A 21,040-nucleotide genomic window follows, 5' to 3' on the forward strand; every position below is an offset into this window, starting at 1 on the left:
TTTATCTTATTTCAATGGTTACATATGTAAATATTACCAATTCAGTTTACTTACATATCATTAATAAATATTCTTGTGTCTTCTCAGAGAGCTAAAAGATCTAACCTAGATGAAGGCATCAACTGAAAAACACATAATGACCTTGGGAAAACCCCATATAATTAGTAGCTTACTAGCACCCATTTTTTTTTCCCCACTTCCTGGCTTATTTTCAGTCTGACCCTGAGCAAAATACATGAAGGCAATGCCATCAAGCTTTTTCTTTTTTTGTTATAAAGTTGCTGTTAAGGTTAAATTTTCTTGAGCTGTGCACAGCATTTCGTATTGTTAACCATTGCTAGCTTTGTATAGGTAATTTCCCTGTAAGCATAATCTTAAAGAAGCAGAAATGAATTTAACTCCCTTTGTAAGCTACCAGACAAGTTATCTTTCTGTCCTTTGGGAACCTCTGCACCATGAACATTAAATTGATACTTGCCTTCACCTATTTTCCTTCTGAAACTTGGTTCCTTTCTCTTTTTTCAGAGCTTGACTGGAAACCAAGGTGTTCCTGCAACAGCTCACACACTTTGTGGGTTTGGAGGCAGAGAAAGTGGTTGGGAAGTCTCCGAAGAGATTCTTTTAAAGCTAATTGACTGTACAAGAGAGAATAAACAGATCCTGAGAAGAGAATGAAGTGTCCACAGAAAATATTTTACATCCCCAAAAATGTACTTAATATACATGTCTCTTTCTCAGCCTTAGTCTCTACTAACAGAGACAAATGAAACTACAGCTATCAACAAGATATGAAGGAATACATACAGTCATTATCTCATTCAGTTATGCTCCAAACCCTAATTTTCATACCAGCTGCAGACTTTGATTTACAAAGACCTTTATGGTTACTATCTTGGTTTCCTTAGAAACCACCTTAGACTCACACTCCATTTTTTATCAGAAAAGGCCAAATCACCTGAGGTTTTTTGGAGCCTGGATGTTGTCTCTGAAGATACTGGTGGCAGATCTGTTTTGACAGACAGCCCTTACAGCAGGTAATTTTATTTTTTTTTCTTTCCTAGATTGATTCATTTTAATGATGGTTCAAGCATGCTTTGCCATAAGCCTGTCTCTATAATTAGGTTTTACGTAATCAGGCTATCCATAGAACTTATGAAGTTCAATTTGTTTGACAATGGCTGGGACATTGTATATATTTATATTGGTCCATTTGCCCCAGAGTAACTAATGCATATAGCAATGAAGCTTTTTTCATTTATATCTTGATGAGTCTTTATATTTTATTTCAGAATTGTTGATTCTTTTCATTAAAAAAAAAAAAAGATATTTGATAAGGCAGGGTTCAAGTGTCAAGGCCTACAATGTTTGGCATATTTGTAAATAATCTGGGGAAAAAGAAAAGTGACCAACTGTGCCAATCTAATAAACTGCAACATAAGACTCTGTGGAACTGCTGATATACTCATGATACTGAGACAACAAAATGACAGATGACATTCAGTGTCCAGAGACAAAAATGAAATCTGTGGAAATACTGTTTTAGAGAAAGGCTGTGCACCTAGAAAAGATTTTTTTTGGTTTCATTTTTCTATTCTATAGCAAGATCAATTTGTTGCTGGGTGATATTTAACAAAGCAAAAGGTAGCATTTACAAGGAGTGGGATAGAAAATGTTTTTATGGTCAAAATACTGTGCATTACTTTGCAATTACTGCCCATCTTGGACCTATAGGCATTCTGTTCCTGGAATGATAGAACTGGAAAAGATATGGAGGGAGATGATGGAGGTGAATGAAGATGCAGAGGTGTTTCATACTGTGGAGAAATATTCAAGGATCTTCAGCCTGGAAAATAAGTTACTAAATTAGGTATGATAGGAATCTATACATCATGAGCAATAGAGATATTAGAAACTATTGTTGTTTTTTTTTCTAATTTGAGAAAGAAGGGTATAAACGGAAATTATTAGACAGCAGAATCAAAGCAACATAAGGAAGTATTCAGCTCCGTGCACAGATAAGCTGCAGTGATAACCAGCTGCAAAGTGTTGCGACTCTGACACGAGACACTGCAGATGCCAAATAAATGTGTGTTTAAAACTCCAGTAAGGCCAAGTTGTTTAAGGAAAATCATTTAAGACCCTAAAAACACAAGACAGCCACATTCACCCGCAGAAATAAAGACTGCTCAAAGCTGGGAGGACATAGTGGGAAGTATCTCTGAATGTGTTCCTTGTTTCGATATTTTCTTTAGGTGTCTCTATTAGCATCAAAGAAAGGATGTATAATCTCCTGAACCTTTCATCTAAACAAAACATCCAATCTGATTGTTATACACTCATATTAATCTTATGCTCTGTTGTGTGTGACTTCAAGGCTATTTACTGTTCTTTCCTTCCCTCTTTAAAAAGCAAGTAATCTGTATGAAATTCCATAACACATTTTTAAAGAAAATGGGGTAGGTTCAATTTGTTTTGTCTAGTGTGTTTTTCTTTCTTACAACAAAGATTTTGTTTTTAAAAATTACATTTTTCTCTATGATTACTATTCAGACAGATGCTCATTTACTCTGGCAGGAAAAAAAAAGGACACATTAATGTGTCATCTATTTTGTCTAAAACCTGCTAAATTAATTGAGAACTACCACCACTGAAGCAGAAAATAAGGTTGAATTCGAGTAATGAATGATGCCTGGCTAATGATACTAAACACCATTAGAGCAAGATACTTTTTTCTCGACATAGGCTGATTGGGGAGGGGGTTGGAGTTGGCAGGAGGATGCAAGACTAAGTGAGAAGAATGTGTTATTCATTGCAGAGAGCAAACACTGAAATTTGAGAAAGAAGTTAGAAAGCAAGAGAATCAAAGGAGGTCAGAGGTAGAAAGTAAAGAAGAACAAAACTAGGTGAAAATTGAGTATTTGACACAAATCTTTGGCATTTTGTGCCAAAAACAGCATTATGCCAGCTATATTTTCTGTCTCTCAATTTTCATACTTTTAGGCGGTATGTTGACCACAAGTTCCTGGTCAAAATCCCAGTCTACAGATTGGGACAACATCAGAAACTCAATGCTAAGCATCCTTTTTTCCCCTTATCATTCACTGGATGGTGGGAAAATCTTGCATATAGTTCTCACTGAAAGTTTTGGAATAAATATAAAATAACAGGACTGACTTTTCAAGTGTCTTGTTTACCTACAGTAGGTTTTTCAGTTAGACAGAATTATTCTTTGCTGTGATGAGATACAACCTTTTTCAGATGTGGTATGACTGACATTACAAAAATGAAGTATTCTAGTTTGATTAACTTCTGTACACCATCCTTTCAATTTTTAAACTTTTAAGTCACTCATTTCAATGCTTTTCTGAATCCAAAAGGCTGATGAAAAGATGAACTGCATGTTTGACAAATTAACTCCCTTTATGGCATTATTTTTCTTCCTTTTTTGTCTGAAGAGTCTTATGTCTTTAAAAGCAGACTTGAACTGCCATATCCAGAATGAAGTGACCAAGAAGCTGATGTGAAATAAAAGAGTTTTCTTCCTAATTAGTGTCAAAAAAATGACCCAAACTTTAAAAAGTAGTCTCTGCTACTGTATTCCTCCCGACCTCTTCCCCTCAAAGAGGCACTGAAAACTCTGTGGGCTTTTATCATGTAGGACCAGTATTGTTTCCAGTACCTTGTGCATATAATGAGCTAGCCCCACAGATGTCTCTCATTTCAAACCTGATGCAGTCACAGCCTAGAAATATTTGAATATTTGCTCCCTCTTTGGCTTAAAATTAGGTGGTTATTTTTCAGTCTCATTAGTTAGCTTAGCTCTACAGAGACTGACAAGACTGCAAATTGCTACTTGGGTGACTGTAACTGAGCTGACCTTTCCCTCACTCGTGCATAGCACTGCATGTTCTGCAGTCAGAATGGTCTTTCACACTGCAGAGGAGACTCACAAGTCTCTTTCCCTGTCTTTCCCTGTGATCTCTTGATTAACTTGTCTGTTCCTTTGGGTGCAAGATGGAGATTGTGAAATGGGATAAGTAGGCTGCAGATTTATTAAGACAGCAGTCCACGACTTGTGTTGATTTGATTGAAATCCTGCTCACACTAATGGGCTAGGGAGCTGCAGCAATATTACATTAAAACTCATGTAATATTTGTGCATAGGACCTGACCAAATATAATAATTCTTCTTAGATTCTGATTGTTCTTGCTTTCAGTTAGCTAAATATTTTAAATATTGAAAACATCCAAAAATGTAAATTATTGTTTTAATATTAGAGATGTTTCTTCCATGGATTTTACTGTAGAGTTATTAAGGAAACAACTATAGAAATTACTTCTATTTTATATCTGTAAGAATAAGGAGATTAAGACAACTACCACAACTTTGACTGACATAATGTCTAAGTGCTTGACCTGCACTTCACATACTTTTCCTCCCTCATTTATAGAACAAAAATAGACCATGTAAGTGCCTAATATACTCCTTTATAAACCTCCTACAAAACAAATAAAAGGATAGCACATTTGGCATTTTGCTGAAGTAAACAGCACTAATGTGAAAATGATGTAAAGTTTGGGAACTACTTGGCTCATACATAAGGATTGATAGGAATTAAACTACCCAAAACCATTGAAACATGGCTTCACATGTATAACCTACCTTGCGTTTCCAGGGTAACAAATCTAATTATTTTTTCCTGGGGATGTTTTCACTTTAGGACAACCTTGTAGCTTTTTTGCCTTTCCTTGCTAGACAGTATCACAACAATTTTAGTTATGCTTTTGTCTCATAGTACCTTGCTAATTTCATTCAGCATAAGAGAATGGGAGAGCATTCTTGTGTATTTCTCACTTTAGTTGTTCATATTTTATTGTGAGCAGGAAAGGAGGTGTTGAAAAACACTGTTATGACGCTCAGTTATCATTCAAAACAGGAGTGTATTATTGGCTTGGGAAAGCAATCTTGGATGACAGGATGTCTGTTCTCTTTAGGTCCAAAATTAAGCTGTTGTCAAAAAGTTAATAAAGCCCATAAGAATTCAGGAAGCAGAATTGTTTATACTTTGTAAGGTCCTTTATATGCCAAATGCTCATTAAGATAAAATTATAGCACCTGCAACTCACTGAACATAATTTACATTTTTACTTCATATATTTCTTGTTTGGTTTCAGTTTTATCCTAATTAAAACATGGGCCAATATCCATGAGTATGGGCAAGAAGAGCAGTGATGCAGAGCAATGAGCCCAAGGCCACTGATGCGTGGCATGAAGCTGGGGACACCGATGTGAGACAGTTTTATGGAGTAGCCTAGAGAGGCTCCAGGGAGAAATGATATGCTAGAAAATGTTACTGAAGTCCTGTAGTCTGAAAATTACTAGAGGAAGACAGATGGATGGGATGACCGATAAAGGACAGAAATCTGTAAAATGGCTGATTTGAGGGAACTGGTAGGCTGAGTGTATCAGAAAAAAAAAAAAAAAAGCCAAAACATGGAAGCCCAGTGGAGCAAAAGGCAAGGGCTAGGAATCACTGAAGTATGGAACCAACAAGCTTTCCGAAAGCTTGATTAGCAGAGCACGGTTATGCCTTTGACTGAGAGGGTCAGCCAAAGCAAACTTTGAAACTTAAATATCACTCACGGTAGCCAAGAGGTTGAAATACGTCTCCTGTGTCAGGTCAGAAATGATAGACCATAGAGAAAGGATTGCACCCTTATTTCCATAAACAGCTATAGTGTGCTCAGCCATGGTTCTGGTGGTACAAGTGGCAGACCTCACTATGTTGCACTCAAGTGAAGGTGAACTGTGTGGCCTCACAAAGCACTCAGTGGCTGCAGAGGGAGGGTCACAGCCCGAGCAGGTCTGTGTGTGGTGTGGTGATGTCCTACCCTCTGGAGGTCCCTGTGCTGCAGAGCCCTCTGTGCCAAGTGCCCTTTGCAGTCAGCTCAGCATTGTGCCAAGAAATGGAATAAATTAGCCTGTAAGGAGCTGCATGCTGCTGCAGCTACTCTGCAGTGAGTGCCTGAACTACTTCATTTGAGCATTGGTTCACTTCCATGTAGTTCAGGCTACCTTGCACTGAAAGCTATTGCATATATTTAATTATAAAAGAATAATAGTGGCATTTTAGTTACATCCTGGTTTTTTTTTGTATGAGCCAAAACTGTATTCAGAACTCAGAAAACCGATAAGAAGTTAATATTCATTTCAGCATATTGGTACAGGCAGATTCTTAACTGAGTAACCACATGAGCTTTTTCTATTATCCTACCAATTTTCCTGTGCTTGTCACGTTATTGGAGTTTATGCTTGAAATTAGATTGTTATGCCTTAGGAAAATAGTCCTCTGTGTATTTAAAGTATTTATCAGTTTTGAGGATATTTCCCTGATGCTAATTTTTAACTCTTGTAACTACATAAAATAATCATGGGAAAAACCCCCACAAAACCCAGACTAAATAATTTGGAAAATATACTGTAAATTACTATTTGTCTTTCATTTACTGATTCTGTTCTCATAACCATATCCATTAAAATATTTTATAAAATTTACTTCATGTCAAATTTTCAATTTTGCCTTTAGATTATGATCTATATTAAAAATTTCTAGTTAGGCACATAAAATTTCTAAAAGCCAAAGGTTCCTTGTCTGTAAAAGAATGAATCAAAATTAGTGAGGAGCTTACTATTTTATATTATATGTGACTTCTCTTTCCCTCTAATGTGCGTATGCATGTTTTCTCTAATACTTGTATTTATGGTATGCTGGGAAATAAACCAGAGACCAAAGCTTTCCCCTGATTAACAGTGTTCTGGAAAGGGCTTTGAGAGAGGCTGAAATTGAATTAGGATTCAATACTATGATAATCCATAAAATAAGAAACACTATTAAATCAACAGGAAATGAAAAAGGCTGCAGTTAGCCAAGCAACCATCACTCAGAAGAGAAGCTAAGTGATCCTTGAACTGGATGAATCAATCCACACTGCCAAGGTCAGTGGTTGCCATACTCGAGGAAATATGAACACATGTAGTAGGAGCCTTGCAATAAAATGAGCCATGCTGCCATCCTTTGTTAATAGCAGCTTTATCTGATTAAAGGGCTGAAGGCAGCCCTTGTATCAGCAAATTTTCACTAACATTTGGAGAAAATTGACTGACAAGAGATGATCCAAGGAAGAATTATGAAGTAGCCATGCTGCAGTACAGTCATACACTATTAAGCTGAGCAGAGGTACTGTAGATAGTAGATTTTAGAATCTCCCTACAGCTGAAAGGGGTTTAAATAGCTGTCTTTAGTATAAAAGGGTTTTGTATGCTACATTATTTTCTAATGAGTAAGGCACAAAGCTGAGAAACAAAAACATGAACTTGGACTTTTAAATACTTTTCCAGGAGTACCTGAATAGAAATATTCTTCTTTTCACTCTAGTGCATTATCTCTCATAACTTATAGCCTCTTTTGCCTTTCAGCCTCAATCAGTTCTGTCACTCTCACATCTATTTCACAAAATAGGATTTGCATAATGAACAATTTCGCAGAGATTCAAAACATAAATTAGGTTTTTCTGACACTGCAGTGAAAGAAATTTGAAAAGATTTGATCTTTGTGACTGTCAGAGTCAGCAGGGGTGAAAGTTAAGTTGTGTAGAAAGCATAGCAATCATACTTTTCATTAAGACCTGCATATTTTCTCATTGATCATTCTCCGTACATCATGCAGATGGAAAACCTATCTCAAACATGACCCTTTATAATAATTCCCTTACATGAACATAATAATTCACTGTCTTTTCAGTTACAGTATAAGATCTTAACACTGACTTCACTCATTTCTGTAATCAAAGAAACTTAGTTACTGAAACACCTAGAAGTGATAATAAGCACTGACAGGAATGACATTAGTGCCTTTAGCCGTTAAGAACTCTCCTTCTTGATTGAAATTTTGGATTCTGGCATGGTTAAATGAAAAAGGATGGAAGAGAAGAAGAGACTGCTTGAAGGATAGTGATAAGAAATTACAAGGTTTGCTGTAATGCAGAGAAGCAGATGAAATGGAAATGGTTCCATCCTGAATGCCAGCACCTGCCATTGGTAAAAACAAAAGCACTTGCAGCACACTTCTGAGTGCTCTTTCAGAAGTGTTCTCAGACCTGAATGTGTGCATCTCTGAGGGCTAGGACAAGGAGACAAGACTTGCTAGAGATTCCAGTCAGTTAGTGAAGATTGCAGTGTGGTTCTGAGAAGAGAAAGAACTTTTGATTTTAATGCTGGATAAAAGGGAGTTGAAGTTGAGAAGAAAAATTCCTTTCTTATTGGATTCCTTTTACATTTAGGAAACTGTTTCAGGTTCTCTACAAGTAAATAGGAATGTGAAATAAATATATTGAATATTATTTTTTGCTTTGCAAAGATACAGCTTGCAAGGACTTCAGATAATAGGTGAAAAAGAGACATGTTAATTGAGGAACTTTATATTGATGAGCACTGATGAGCAAGTTCTCCTAATAAAACCAAGAGAATGTGAAACAGTACTATCTTTTTGAAGGATTTATAGTGATCCTAAACATCATGAGATCTGTTGTCCAGAGAAGTTTGTACAACATCTGAAATACTACTTTATATAGTATGGTAATACTGCTTTGTAGGCAGGGTAAACATCCCCATGGGACTTAGTTACCAGCACCAGGTAGGTAGTAGGTTAGCCTTGATAAGTTAGTAACTAAGTTAGGTGATTTCCTTGTCCAACTAGTAGGCATATTTCCATTCTTTCAAATGGAAACTCATGGCTGCATGTGCAAAAAAATTGGCAAACTTGGTGGTTCTTTTCAGGTTTCTTTTGAGATTATTAGAAATATGTAAGCTTTAGATGCCATGAGAGATTAAACACTACCTGTTTAGCAATGACCAAGAGAATCTGGGAAACCACTTATCCCAGGAGAAAAATTCGTCACCACCAGATATTTCACCAGCCCTAAATAAGTCAAGGAGAAAATCTGTACTTCAACCAAAGGTGAAACTACATTATAATTGGAGCCAAGCATTAATCTACTTTGCATGAGCAGCAATATAAATGAAGATATGATAAATGGAAAACCCTGGATGGGACTGCTGCAGAACTTTGTCAGCCGGTCAGGTTGGTGGTGGCTGTCAATGCCAGTGTGCAGATGCTAGGTGTCACCTGCATAAGCCAAGTGACTGCAGTGAAGGCATGCACAGGATGTGTTTTCCAAGTGTTTTAGCGTATGTTGGGATTAGGAGGCCTTAGTGAAAAAAGCTGTGTCTCCTTACCACTTATGCAAACAGAAAAGTGGTTCCTAAGGTATCATTTTAGCTGCATTAATAGCTTTGACAGAGGGGGTTATGTTTGTTTGGCTGAAATCTTTCTAGCTGTTTACTGATTTCTGGGCAAAATAAATTACTGTTTATTCTTTTAACTACCCTGTCTCTTTATGTTTTAAGATCTTTTTCTAACCTATGGTCTTCAGTGAGGCATTTTTAAATATTTCTTCAGACTGATACCCGTGTAGCTGCTTTGAATCTACAGGACTTAACAACATGCAGATGGTTCTAAGAATGATTAACAAATCTGTGTTGCCTCTGTAGCCCAAGTAGCAGGCAGCAACATTTGCTGAGAATATTGGCTCCAAAGGTTGGTGGTGGCCTTTTTCTGGGGCAGTTTCCTTTGTAATGAGAATGCAAAAATGAACAAAATCAACGTACTCTCTTTACATTTACAATTGAATAATGGTGGCTTTATTATTGTCAAAGAATTGTCCTTTTATCTGAAAATGGGTAGCAGCCATGTTTCTGCTTCAGTGAAAACCTTTGCATTTAATCTATTTCACCACAAACATAAAGGGATCACCTTTTGAAGATTTTGTGAAACAAGAAGCTAACTCACTCAGTCAGTTACCTTCATGTTTCTGATAGTCCTGGAGTGTCTGTCACCCCATCTGTCAAGCCCCCAGTAGCCAGCAAATAGCACAAGTTTTAGACATAGCTTTTCTACAGTGAGTTACTTGAGAAAAAATAATCTTAACCTAAAAACAATCTTAAATTTAACTTGCATAAAAGAACTAAGAAAACTCAGCAAAAGAGAGAAAGGTGCTGAATTAGACACAAAATATCCCCCAAAACAGGCTGTGTACATCACACAGAGAATTTTGTTTAGGACTGTAGACACTAAAGAAGATGTGGATAGGTAAACGGAAATATATTTATCAAGAAATTATATCTATTGTGCACAGTTAATATTTTTCTCTTGCTAACAATTTCAGAGCTGAAATCGTAATTGTATGTGCAACAAAGTGGTTTATTTGTGCTAGTCAAGCTCTTCTCCCATCTTTCTGCCAGTATCTTGAGTTTTTTGCACATCCTTAGTTCTTAAAAGCAATGTGAAAGTGGAAGAAAAATATTTACGTACTAAATTTATGGATTGTGCTTAAAATTGTAGTTTGTTTCAAATAGTCTTATCATAAAGTTCTTTGAAAGTGATCAGCATTGAGAGATTTTAGGGACAATGACTGAAAATTTAATCGAAGAAGGAAATAAAATGCTGGAAAAACAATTAAGGAGAGGATAGAAGTCACTGTTACTTTGATTGAAAAGTGAAATTTGTAGATGTTTCATGTGAATAAGACTCAGTTACCACTTTAAAATGTACAAGTCTTCACTGTCCCTGGAAAGTATTGAGCCGGCCTACTGACCATTTTCTGTTATTTAAATAAATGCCAGATATATTATATGCAAATAAAAAGGTCTGTCTGCAGACAGAAGAAATTGCCTTTTCACCATGAAAAGATGAATATGTTTGATTATGCATGGGTATGGTTAATTAATGTAGCTGTACCATCCAAAGTAGTAGTATTTTAAATACTTTTTTAAAGTCTGAAATTTGAAATATTACACAAAGTTGTCTGGAATGAAAATAGCTTTACAACACGTTTAACAGCTGATGTTTAAGATAAAGTTATTAAAATGACATGTAAATGCTAATTAATCATAACAGACCAACATAACACATTGGAATTCTTTATGCTCTCCTGGAAGATATATACGTTCATCATTGCTCTTTTTAATAATAGAAACAGGGACAAAAATAGAAAGTTACACCAACAATATTTTTGACTGCAGGCCAAGAAAATTTAAAATTACCCTAGAGATAACATGGCTGAACACAAATAAAATAGTTAAGCATGCTCATTACTGATGGAGGGCCCATAATCAAGCTTATTTATATCTGACTTAAGGCTTGTAGCTAAGCATACCCATAGCTGGCTTTTATGCCAGTGGAAATTGGATCAGGCTCTTAGACAACATTAATAGTTCTGTCCCACCAGGGTGCTTAAGGGCTGGCTCCTAATTTAAAGTTTCCTGTTTTTTTAAGAGAGGTGGAGCTGTCTTATGCCCTACTCACCTGCAAGCGCAGGGTTGTGAGGAAGCTCTCTGTGCGTGGCTGGGGATTGCTGGGCTGGGACAGACCCCACTGCAGGACAGCCCAGGCACAGGAGATGCCATCCTGACTTCTCTCTGCATCCTCCCTCCTACCCAGCCTCAGGTTTCTCATGCCCCTTCAGACAAAACCTGGAAAGCTGGAGCAAGCCACAGATTCAGGCATGAATCTGGCCCTGAAAATAAACCACTAAGACCAAAACCTTCCAAAGAAACTGGTCAAGAGAGCTACACAGATGGCCTAATTCCTCAAAAGACTAAACATTCAGCCTTCAGGTATTTGGCTGAATACACAAACTGCTTGAAAATGGGCTATATACTCTTTGAATATCAGCATTACACACTGTCATCTCAGTTTCATAAAGATTGCTTTTCAAATATCTGGCACTCAGATGCCCGTAGCTATCACAGCAGTGAGTGTTCTGTAAGCATAGTTACAAAAAAAGCTATCAATTGTATGTCTGCCTCTACCTCCTGTATTCTCAGTTCTTCTACTTTTCCTCTACAGGACGCTTTCTAATGACATTTTTACATTAATTTTTATAGCTGTTTTAATGAATATAGAAAAAAGCCTCCTATAACTGTCACTACTTTTGTCTTATACATAGAATAATAGTTATTCATCTAGCAAAAAAGCACTGCCATATTTTAAAGAGCCCTCCTGAGCATATTTGTGCCAAATATTAATTTCTAAAAAATGTAAATGTGTCATCCATGCTGTATACTCTTGTAACTTTACAGCTTGTTTCAATTTGTGTATATCCCCACTGATCACTCCTACTACATCTGCTTTAGTGAACTAATATAATAAAAAATATTATCCAAACTACTCATCTGGTCTTCTTTTCTTTGCTCCTTCCGTCTTCAGCTGGACTGATAGCTCTAACCAGTAAATTCAAATGTACATTTTATAAATTATTGCTGTGAGAGCAGGGATTCTATTGAAAATACTCCAAAGTGTTTCAAATGCATTTTGGAATTAAGATTGCAATCACTGAAGGAGTGTACAAGGAGAACGGATTTATGAAATGTTAGAGGCCTAATTAGATGGAGGGGTATTGTGAAACTCTCCTTTTCAGATGCATTAAAGCATTAGGTGATTTTCCCTGATATTTGACAGAGTGACTTTTATATTGCATCTTTCGTGAAATGCCAAATCCCATTCTCCATGGCTATGAACAGAAACTTCAAATATTCCTGGGGGTAAGACATTCCTTGGTGTGAGAAATAAGTGTAAATTCTGCAGTGCAAGTGTTAACAGCTAGGATCACCCAGGATTGCACTGGGGAGGGCCTTTTCATCACCACACACCAACCTTGCCTTTCTGCTTTATATCCTCAGTGTAAATGTGAAATCCTGCTCTTTTCCCCCTCCACCCTTTTTCAGGAGGATACTACTTTGAAATCTCTTTATGAACAGCAGAGCAAAATAGGCCTTATCTTAGAGGGGAGAAAAATTGTATTGACTTTGAAAATGGAGAGGAGCATAGTCCAGAGGAGCAAACAGCAGACTTGAGAAAATTGCAAATGCTTTCTCCCCTAATGCATATACAGATACAAAGCAATCAAACAGAAATGAGATTGTGCAGCTAATAAAATCAATCAGGCCAGGCTGGCTAGAGCCGTTTCCAGATGGCCGTGGAGAGTTCCTTATCACTGCTGAATGGTTATTGACGAATATGTACCAACACTTGATCTCTCTTGGGAAGCTATTTAATTTATCTCCAAATCATCTGGCTAACTCCCGGGTGGCTGTTTATCTTGTATCAGTATGTTTTTCCAATTGTTACAGGATTCCTTCCTTGTTTGCCTAGATTTTCCTATGTTTCCTCTTTCTTTGCAGATTGTTTATCTCCAGATTTCTCACTCTAGGGGAGCATACGTATAATTTGTTTGTCAATAATAAATAATGAACACATTTTATTACGTGTTACTAATGTTTTGGTGCAGAACAGAAGTAAAAAACCTTATAAAACTGCAAATTCACAGAATGTGTATAAATACCAGTGGGCACCTGGCCTGCATATTTCTATTTGCCTTTTTTTTTTCATTTTGTACATCAGAATTTATATTTTTATCTTCCTTTAGTTATAAGTAAATAGCATATATCTAGATAGTATGTGTGTGTGTATATATATCTATATATCTATATATACATAGTTCAGTATGTAAATTGCATGTTGAATATGTTTGAGCTGTTTCTGGGTAGAGACAAGACATATCTGGTTATTTCACAAAATCAATGAATGGCTAAAACTTTTGCCCTTAACATCAGATGCCAGTCATTTGATACACTCTAAAATTTTACTGTGTCCCTGACTCTCAGCCTGAAAAAAATAATCTTAGTCCTCTATTCATAGGTGCACTGAATACCTTCTGATTTCTTCCTTTTAAAGTCTGTCTTCAGTGATGGCTTGAACTTACCTATCTGTCTCTATTAAGTGTCTCATGGGATCAACCCCTTTTGTTCACATACTTTTGTTCACTTGTGATAGTGCCTTGCTTTCACTATGATTTCCTTGAGGTAGTTGTATGGAGTATACTGTAACCCTGGGAGTAAGTTGCAGCTCTCTTTCTGCCCAGGTCCTGTGACACAAACAGATCGAACAGGAGGATTCGGGGCTTTTTCAGTCAGACAGGGAACAGTGCAGCAAAATTTGTAACAGAAGAAAGACTGATCAATTGTCAAACACAAGAAAAGATACCAGAAACTGTCCCATGAGGTTTAGCATGAAGGTTGGAATGGTGCAAAATACCAGCGTCATCAATTATGTGATTCTGTATTAGGGACAGGAGAATCCTTCTGAAAACATGCCAAGCGCTTTCTTTTGATGTCTTACTCTTTGATCCCCCAGTTGCTTTGTAGGCTAAAAACTTTTTTCTGAGTTATGATATATGTATGCACAGGATTTTATCTCCATTTGTCCTTGTTTCAGCACTGTCCTTGTCTTTAATGTTAGTGCTTGACATTCTCTTCTTGATGCATAAAGACAAATCAGTCTTCTCCCTTTTGTTGTACATTTTGGGCTGCTGGACAAACCCAGTCTCCTAGCGTGCCTTAGTAAGACAGGCCATACAGTCCCTTAATCATTCTTATGTGTCTGTACCAATTCCAATCTGAATCCCTCTTTTGTGGTATTGGCTCTGCACAGTGTTCGCTGAACTCTTACTGGCTTTCTGCACAATAGGCTGAAGATTTCCTGAGCTTACTTGAAAACAGCTTGATGGCTGCATTTTAAACTTTCACTTTTTACAGGCACTGCATTGATGAATTATACACATAATGAGATCAAGAACAAGGACCAATTTATTTTATTCAGTCATCACAGTCCATTATCTCCAGGCTCATTGCAGAAATCAACATTATTTTATTCTCCCAGTGTGAGGCCTTGCATTCTGACTCTTTCTGTACTACTCTATTCTCATATTCTGTACCTTTCACCCCATTTTTATTTCAGCTTTAAGGTGATGCTTATGTTCTTTCTGTTCAGTCTATCCTCTGTTCATAATACCTCTCTGCTTCATTCTGTCAACAGATTTTGTTAGGACACATCTATATTTTTCAGGAAAAATTTTCTCCCAACCCTGTGATTTCAGTAGGGTCTTTCAGATTACTTCCTTACATATTTTGTCTCACCTCTGAATATAAATTCATTTCTTGTCAAAAACCTGTCTGGCAGAAAATGGTAGCTCTACTCAAAGGGAACATTGCATTGAAGGACTGCCTTAATGACACACCACAGGCAATTACAACCCAAGTCTTCCATATCAGGTTTGGTTGGGAACCTCCTCAGGACCCAGTTAGATGGGAGGTGTTTGCTTCGTCCAGCACCTACCTTCCAAGTCACTCCTTACATGAGTCAGTGCCAATATAGCAGCTTGGTCTGGCTGGTTTTTAAGCACCTCTCAAAGGGACAGCTCTCCATGACATGCCAGCAGCCATTCCATCATGTGACCTCGGCATTTAAACCAGCCGCTAGGGTTCATCTGTGTGAGTGGAGAATTAAGATCTGATTCAGTCATTTCCTTCTATCACATGGAAAGTTCTGGCTGAAAGTTCTGCCTCTCCAGGTCTCACATTTATCTGAGAGCCTGCTTGTGTTTCTCCATATCAGTGTTAGAGAGTGGAAAAAAGTTTTTTTGGATCAACTCTTTGATGATCTTAGGCAGACTTTCAATGAAATAAAATCATTTTAATTTATGCATCAGAGACAGTGTAATAACCCCACTCCTGTACTTGTGCAGAAGTAGGAAAGCATAAACTGTCACATATTCTATCATTTTTAATCTTCAGTGTTTGTGCAGTCAGAGAGTGTATAAATACACTTGTATTTTGATTGGTTGTTCCAAGTCCGAATTCTGTAGGGGTCCAAGAGTTCTGGGCTGGGCAGAAGCCTGGATTAGTTGGGTATGGATGTTGTCAGGACTTATAACCAAAGAATGACATAAAGAGGCTGCAGTAAAGCATTTTTAAAGTAGAACAGTATGTCCAAATTCTGTCCTTCTGTATTCTTTAGGGAAGGACTATATTTAGTGAAAGATACCTTGGGCAGGTGCTGGCACTTGACTCCTCATGACATGTGATACAAAAAAGCTAATCTCATTAATTAATTTTCATTCCTTTGGAATCTTTCTAAACTAGGGCTGCTTGTGGCTGTAAGAAGAATGTCTAATGGGGTTAGCTGCCTTTAACGGCATTGGTATTTGGAAAACAAACTCTTATTTCCATGATGCTCTGTTTCTGTTTGCATCTTTATCATATTTTTTCCTAACAACAACAGCAGAAAGAAATTAATCCTAAAAATCAATCCATATATTGGCCCAAAAGCAGTATTAAAAGCCAAACTAAGGGCTTAACTATGGACACCATAGAGCCTTAACAAGACGCATAACAAGGTGTGACAGCTAATCAGATTAGTAACAAACAACAGATATGCAATAGAAGTAACAGAAATGCAACAGTCTTTCAAAAATTAAAGTCTTGCTCCTCCTTAAGTGTTTTTGAAGGCCTACTTTAGATATTCCTGTTTTCTGGTACACTAAGTTTACCCCAAGCTAATTCACAGGTATTAGTACCTAATCTATCAAATTGTTTCACTCGTTAGAGACAAGAAGTGCATTGCAATATCACTTGACATCATGCACAATAGCAGCTACGTCATGGCCACAAACTTCTACATTTGTTAAACATTGCATATCCAGCTGCAGGACCAAAAACGCATCTTCGGGCATGAATTGTTCTTTGCTCAAAATCCAGCACATTACAGTTTCTCAGCAGTGGTTTGTTTTCCTGCTCTGACAGCACAAGCTCTATTAATAATCTGTGTTCATACAGCTACTGGCAAACCAGGAAAGTAAGTGATGTTGTGGCACAGTAGAAACAAGAGCTTTTAATCACACCAGCAGTGTTGTCTGGAGGGAAAAAGAGTAAGCCAGTGCTAGATGTGCAGAGGAAGTAGAGAGAAACTGGAACAAGATCATGGAGAGTTTTATAATCAAGAAGTTCCTTTTGCACTGTGTTCTGAAATTAATGAGCAGCCACTGGAGTTGCCTGACAATGGGGGTGATATGACTTAGTTTCCAGGGAAGTTATTCTGAGCCAGACACATCGAATCGTTCATTGTTTTCTCCCACTGAACAGTCTTATAATTCAAGTACTTAATCATAAAGAACAATCAAATTCTTTCTCACTGGCTTCAGCTTTTCTACCTTTCTCAGCTGGCTGATCACGCCTTAGATAATCAGACCCATCTCATCTCTGACATACACACCTGATGGTTCCCCTGTCCCTCTGTGCCTGCCTTCTCCTTCATACTATAGCTCTATCTCCTTAGTCCATAGCTGTTATTTGCTGACTTCTTTCACAGTTTTCTTGCAGTGATGGCATTGCTTAAAGAAATAAAGGCAGGAAAGCCTTATTTCTGCCCTCTCCCATGCTATTGCTGCCTTACTTGCACTGTTGGGTCCTGGCTCCTCTTTTGAACCTTGGCATACTTTTTCATTTGTGACTCATTAGCTAGAGATGACCATTTGAAGCTCAACTATCAGGACATTGCAGATTTCACTAATCACATTTCTGTTCATGGTCTTGGGTGCTTTTCAGATTGCATTTCCCTGCCACATCCCTCATCATGGCTGCACTATTGATTTGACTGAAATTCTGCCTTATGCACTCAAATGAGATTTCCTTGAAGGATAATAATAAGAGTTTTGGTCTCAAATTAGTCTGATTTGCAGCATTAACCACTGAGTATGTAACAATTACAGAATTGTACTTATCAGCTGGTAGTGCTGCCCAATTGCTAGACTCAGATATGTAAAATCATTTAAAATGGAGTGATGTAAAGTGAGGTGATAGTCATGATGGAGAACTAAAAATATCTTGGAAAAACAAACTTCAAATTTCCCTTTTTCAAGGCTAATTATTTTTCACAGTAACCAATCAAGTGCAAGGTATCGAGATATTAAAATACTTTTTTGTTTTCCTAAAGATGAAAGAAAAATAAGATTAAAAAAATTCAGAAGGCTTAGTAAGATACAAGTCACCTCAACTTATCAACAAAAACAAAAGTGCATCTCTTTAGGGTTAAGGGAAAAAAAAACCTATTCTGGCCCTACTGGGCATTAAAAATGATAAATCTTTGGCACAAGGAAAGATTTTTTAAATTAAATTAAATTTTCTTTACAACTTAAGGCTTTTTTGATTTATACTATCTAGCCCCAAGCAAGGTCTTAATTATTTTTAATTTATTTCCTTCATTCCTGGGAAAGGTCTTTCAGCTTTTCTTTATTATTTCAGTTCTTCTTCTGTAGGCATATCTATGTCTTCTAGCTCTTATTTTTGCTGCTAAGTTTTCATGTTTTATTTCCCTCTTAGGTGAAATACTCTGGTGAAAGCCTCCAGGTCTTAAACAAAACTCAGCTTGCTTTTAGAAACATAATGTAAGATTGGTGTCTTTTGATTTTAATTTCAATTTATTAATTTGTTTCCCCATGACTTCTGCTATGTTACTATAAGTCAGATATCCTGTCCCACCCTATAAAGTTATAAGTTTCCTGAGCATCCATATGACCTCTTTTTACTCTCAGATGATATTTTTAGGTAAAACATTCTATGAGAGCTTATGGACTTTTTACCCTACTGATAAAATGGGGTTTAGTAATATGTTTTCTCCTCTTTATGAGAATTTTTTTTTCACTTCCTATGTGTATAAATGGAAAAACATGTCCTGGCACACTTTCAGGATAATGATAGGAAAATGTCCATGCCCAGCAATGCTCAGTAATTAGAGCATTCTCCAGGACTGCAAAATCCTCAGTCAGATAAAGCAGTTGAACCTTTGTCTATTCAGACTCATTAAGCTGTGGCTGTTGCTGTATAACAGGGAAAAGCTGGTTTTTTCCTAGAAGGTCTGTAGGTGCTTTCTGAGTCCTGCCAGTGTGGAGATTCTCTGCCTGGCAAGAGGACTCTCTCAGGCTGAGGTGGGAGCAGTGCCTGGGGCTGCTCTACCCAAGCCTGACCAGGCAGCCCTGCCAAAATGGAGAATTGTGATGCTGAGTGCCTTACTAGGAAAAAGAAAGCACTGAGAGATTTTAGGGATTTCTCAGAGTTTGCTGAGTGTGAGTTTTCTCTTTGATATAAAATCAGGAATTTGACTTGCTGCAGTGCCCTCCATGCTAACTGCAGCTCATGTTCAAATACTCAGCAGTTGCTTTCCATCCAAATCATCAGAAGCATGAGTTTGCCTGCAATGGAGTTTGAGAAAGTCAGATTTTATATGACAGGGGCTTAGAGTGCATTAAGTCCACAGGCCAAAACCAACCACAGAATTCAATGCAGCAGTAACAGTGCACATTTAATGATTTTTTTACTTTCAACAAAAGGAAGGACTAAATTCAGAATTCAGGGCTTCCAGGCCAAGAACCCTCATGCTTCTGCCTGGAGAAAAAAAAGTGTGGATAGGCAAGGGTTGCAATATATGTGTACGAAAATAAAGGAACAGAAGGCACTGAAGTTTAGTAGGGAAAGACACTGCTTTTACATAACTAAAAGCCTTTATGTTGATATGACACACATCTACAGCCATTCTAAATTCCCTACCCGTCCAACCACCAGTGCAGAGTTGGTTCAGTTTGCTCTTAGGATCCAGTTACAAAAAGGCTATAAGAAATGCTGCTATTTGTCAAAACCAGACATAAAAACGGAAGGTAATAAATCAGAGAAGAGGGCTTTGAGTGGTCTAAATGCTGTTGTCCCCATTTCATCCCAGAACACCCTGGTGTAAACCTAGCATCCAGAACTGTTTTGTAACAGGCAAGAAATAACATAGTAAAACTGCTCCAATAATGAGATTCAAAGAGGAAGGGAATTATACACAGAATCTGAACCTTACATCCTTCCAGATGCTGTAACAAGACTTTTGTGCAGCACTGGGTGTATTTCCAAGCAGACAGCTGGAGCGTGGCTGTGGAAAGGCTCACCCTCCCTCCCATACCTCTGCTCTTTAATGTAGCAAACACAGCTATATATCAGCTATATGTCTGGAGACAGAGGGAGTTTATCTCTTTATGCCCACCAGAGCATATCTATCTATGTGCATCTAGCATCTGTACCTAGGAATGGCATGAATCCAGGGTATTCCAGCACATTCCACCACATTTTTTATGCTTATATACATATGGGATTTTACTGTGGTCACTCATGCTAACATATAGGCTTGTCAAGTGCTAAGTACAGGGCCTAGTAAAGCAGACATGGCCTGCTCAAGACCACAGATTCCTAGAATTTGATGTCTTCTGCCAGACTTCCCTTACAGAAGATCATATCTATGAAATGGAAAAATTCATAGGCAAATCAAATACAGCTGACAGGTGGGTAAGCTCTTGTTATGACAGCTGGGTACTGATCAACATGGCGTGGGAAAAGCTGGTCAGAAGTCAGGAAAATAGCAGGGTAATCAAAAGGTAGATATTGAGAGGACTCTGAGCTCACTTTAAGGTTATGCAGCCAAGAATACATAATTCATCCCATATTCTTAAAGTAATAATCCATCAGAGTGAGACATTTAGGCTAGTGGCTAAAGAAGATAAAAAGTAGCTACAGGTGAGCAAGCTCATGTTTTTTAGTAAAATGCATAAACAGAACCCCTTACACATTTCAGCATTTTTACCACAACCGAATACACAGTTCTATTGACCATGGTGAGCTATCTGTGTTGGATTACCTTTGGCTTCATCTGATTACAATTCAAAATGCCAAATCTTGCCTTAATATAACTGGCAGTGGGAATATGAAAATAATTTTTACTCAAACCAAATTTGTAGTAATGGTTACTGAGGATGTTTCATAAGCCTTGAACTTATCAAGGTTGTCAAAATGATACTTTTTTAATTCAGGAGAACTAAATGGACCCAGAAAGTCAAAAGTAATAACAGGTTTTTTGCTATGTAAAATTAAGCAGTTAAAATTGGTTCAAGATTTTAGTTTGGGGCTTCTTTACTTACTGCTATGGAAAATATAAGCAAAAGAAGTCCAAAATTGAAAAAAAATAATGTGCAGCACAAAAAAAGAGGTAAAAAAGGA

At 37.3% G+C, this 21,040-nt stretch overlaps 1 long non-coding RNA gene across 1 annotated transcript in view; it reads left to right on the forward strand.

Moving 5' to 3' along the window:
- Window positions 1–911: 911 nt before the first annotated feature.
- Window positions 912–21,040, forward strand: part of LOC129046653 (uncharacterized) — a 116,689-nt gene continuing 96,560 nt past the window's right edge. Inside the window, exon 1 of the long non-coding RNA XR_008508298.1 lies at window positions 912–1,034. This is a non-coding gene — a long non-coding RNA (uncharacterized LOC129046653). The remainder of the gene's footprint in view (window positions 1,035–21,040) is intronic.

Source organism: Molothrus ater, chromosome 4, assembly GCF_012460135.2.
Source record: "Molothrus ater isolate BHLD 08-10-18 breed brown headed cowbird chromosome 4, BPBGC_Mater_1.1, whole genome shotgun sequence".
Taxonomy (NCBI): domain Eukaryota; kingdom Metazoa; phylum Chordata; class Aves; order Passeriformes; family Icteridae; genus Molothrus; species Molothrus ater.